General features: G+C 26.4%; 1 protein-coding gene across 1 annotated transcript in view; it reads right to left on the bottom strand.

Moving 5' to 3' along the window:
• The window catches only part of LOC111680435 (probable serine/threonine-protein kinase DDB_G0282963), a 22,719-nt gene extending 21,853 nt beyond the window's left edge, over positions 1-866 (bottom strand). The window contains exon 1 of the mRNA XM_046948345.1: positions 721-866. The gene's annotated coding sequence lies outside the window, so the exon portion shown is untranslated. The remainder of the gene's footprint in view (positions 1-720) is intronic.
• Between the last annotated feature and the right edge of the window lie 2,918 nt (positions 867-3,784).

The following is a 3,784-nucleotide window of genomic DNA, read 5'->3' as shown; positions in this document are numbered from 1 at the left end:
CTATCCATCTATCTATCTACCTATCTATCTATCTATCTATCTATCTATCTATCTATCTATCTATCTATCTATCTATCTATCTATCTATCTATCTATCTAGAAAAATCTTTTGATCGAAATTGTCCCTTAACTTTTTAAACAAGTCACGTTAAAAGTAAAAATTGACAAAGGAAAATTTTAAATAACAAACTAGGCAAACAATTTTTTATAAAAATAAAAACCATTAAATATTTTTTTTTAATTCTGTTAATAAAGTTTATTTAAATACAAAGTTGCATTATTTTTATTTTGAATTATTTATTTCTTTAAAACTTCAATGTCACTTATTGCATTATTTTCTATAAAAAATATGCCTAAATAGACATTTTTACAAAAAAACTATTTTTAAAACGTTTTGTTTGCTCTTAAACGCACAAATTGTTAAGATTGCATTTTTTCACAATAACGTGGGTAAATTTTATTTTTAACTATTATTATTTTTTTATTTGTTTAAGAAATATTTTTTGTATTATTATTATAATTTCTTTTATTCAAAGTTGAACTTCAAAAAAATTGTGTTAAATTTTTGTTTTTTTATTAATCCAGTTATTGTTATATTAAAATGTGGTAATATGTTTTGTTCCAATTTTTTTCAAAACAAATTTGTGCCATTTATTAATATTAATTTATTTATTATGTCACGTTTTTAATAATTTTTTTTTATTGGTTTTGTATTTTTACGTTTTAGTCTAGGGCCGCCCGTTTCATGTTTATTTTGTTTTTATGATTGTTTTATTTTACATGAGTTTGACAGCGGACGCGATTTAACGTAAAATTGCCGCTTTAAAGTTGTTGTTACAAGCAAGTTTAAAATTGAACTAAACTTGCTGCCAGGTTTTGAAACAATTCCATGTGTTACAAAAAAAGCTTGAATAAAAGCTAAGAGTATGAAATGGTTTCTCTCTGTCTCACATTTATTTGAGGTAATGGTGAGATCATTAGAAGAAGTGAGAGCGTGTGTTTTGTTTACAGTATTAGTATGATATTCAATTAAAATGGTTAATTGATTTCAGTTAGATCATTTGTGTGCAATTTACTTTAGATAGATAGATAGATAGATAGATAGATAGATAGATAGATAGATAGATAGATAGATAGATAGATTGATAGATAGATAGATAGATAGATAGATAGATAGATAGATAGATAGATAGATAGATAGATAGATAGATAGATAGATAGATAGATAGATAGATAGATAGATAGATAGATAGATAGATAGATAGATAGATAGATAGATAGATAGATAGATAGATAGATAGATAGATAGATAGATAGATAGATAGATAGATAGATAGATAGATAGATAGATAGATAGATAGATAGATAGATAGATACATACATACATAGATAGTAGATAGTTATACGTAAATCAGCTGCCAATCGCTTGTAAGTTACCAGATTAATAAAGTCTTTCATAGTTTTCATTAATTTAATTAATAACACTTTTCTAAGTGTGAAATAATTTCAAACATATTTTAAAGTGAATCTTTCATAAATTACAAGTCTATGCTTTTTTCTTCATTTTAACATACAAATGATGTCATTTTAATAAAAAATGCAAATAAAAAAGTTTAATTTTATTACATAAACATAATTTGCTTAAATAAACTGTTACTATAAAAAACTTACTGCAAAACTAAACTGATATTATAGAAATCTCTGTTAAATGAACGTGACTGTTTAATATTATTTAGCATAAAGTATAAAGAATAAACCTTCTTTGAACTAAAGAAATTGAAAATTTTCAAAGTAATCTATAACTTTAACGTATCATATATTAATACCAAGAAGTATTAAATGTTTTTCTAAACATTTCCAGAAGTTTTTTTTTTTAACCAACCATCATATCCGTCCGACCATGTAAGTCGTCGTCGTCGTCTTCATATGTACTTGCTGTATGTTCTTTGCAAGTGTTTAGCAAAATCTAACAGTACATTAGTCAGTTTTTCCTACGTTTTTTTTTTCTATTTCATCTTTTCTTTTATAATCTTCTTAATAATCTTTCTTTCGATTGTTAGACGTGAGCTTTCGCTTGATGTGATTATTTTATAGTTGTAACTTAAAACATAAGTCGGTCTGATTTCTTCTATAAAGTTTTCTAACGAATAAAAATCATTTTTTATTACAATTTGTAGGCAATCATAAAAAAATATAATTTTGCTTAGTTGGCATTTTTACTGTTAAAGTTGAGATTGTTATAATTGTATTTTAGAAATTAAAAATAAGAAGAAGAAGAAAACACATAATAATCTTTATGTAGCAAAAAAAGAAGTTCTTGCTTAGGCATTATTTAAAAATAAGAAAAATTATTGTATTTTTTAACAAAGAAAATTTCTATTTCTTTTCTTAAATTTCCATATTTTTGTACCAAAATATTCCCATATTTGCTATAACATATTCTCACTTCACCCACAACTGTCAAACATATAAACTATTACCCTCTGGCAACTCTTGAAATACATCAAAATTGCAAAACTAACAACACTTTATATTGAAGGAATTTCGCCACATAGAAATTCCAAAACTATTCGGAAAATACTAAAACAATAACGAGTCTAGCATAAAAAAATCTTTAAAAAAATATACACGTAAAAAATAACTACATAATAAATATAACATTAAAAGAAAAACATTCTCGTCTACTGAACAACTCACTACACCTTAAAAAAAATAAAATGTAACACAGAAAACAAATCTATACAAAAACAAAATCAAACAATTTTCCAAACAACAAAACAAACGGTTTGTATGAGACGTGTATTAGCGGTGGTGGCGGCGGAATTATTAAAATTTTTAGTCAGTAGTCGTATGGAATACTTTTTTGCTGCTACTTTTTGTTCTTTTGCTACATATTTAAGTTTGTGTGAATGCATGTAAGTGTATTTATGGTACAAATGTGACGCATTCCCTCATGAATCTCGTTTGTAATTTGAGCATAACATGGCTATGGTGGCGGTGTATTGAGTTGGTTGTTGGTGGTGTTGTTGCTGTTGTTGGATACAAGCAAAAATGCATGCATGAATGCAGCAGCAAGCACAATTATTATGCTGCAATAAGTTCAATTCATTCTTTAGTTGCTAGCGCAATGTATTCATTTTGTTTTTGTTGTTCTTGTAGTTTTTCATTTACTTTGTGCAATATTGTTGCAGTTACTGTGCTCTCTTATATTACTTGCAGCAACATTTAGCATGATGATAATCATGCAGTGTTGTAGTTGTGTCATTTTTTTTCTGCTATATTTCATACATTTGTACTAAAAATAGAATAAATGACTAAAAATAATAAATAACAAAAATACCAAAAGCAAACAAGAGCGACATACATACAAACAGAGCACAGTGTGTGTTTGTAAAAAACAACATAACAACAAATTTAAGGAATTTATAAGACCCATAGAGGGGTGGCGAGAGGGAGGACATATATAGGCTGATTCTCAGTCAAAAACAAAATAGAGTAAAAACCATGAAGCAACAAACACATATAGTAGCAAAGCAAATATGTATTCTAGTATGGCGTTTCAATAAACACACTACAATAACAACTACAACAACATCATCATTATAAAAATGACAAAATTTGTTTTTGTTTTATTTTAATACATATTATGGGGAGGGCGGGTTTGTTGTTTGTTGTTATTATGATGACAATGATGTATATATAGAGTTGCCTAATCAGATTTTCTTGTTATTAATTTAAAGTGGATGCCGTAAAACCAAAACAAAAAAAACACACAAACACACAC

Source organism: Lucilia cuprina, chromosome 4 (genome assembly GCF_022045245.1).
Source record: "Lucilia cuprina isolate Lc7/37 chromosome 4, ASM2204524v1, whole genome shotgun sequence".
In the NCBI taxonomy this organism is placed as follows: Eukaryota; Metazoa; Arthropoda; class Insecta; order Diptera; family Calliphoridae; genus Lucilia; species Lucilia cuprina.
Note: the sequence above shows the minus strand (reverse complement) of the source record. Positions and strands in the feature narration are given on the sequence as shown.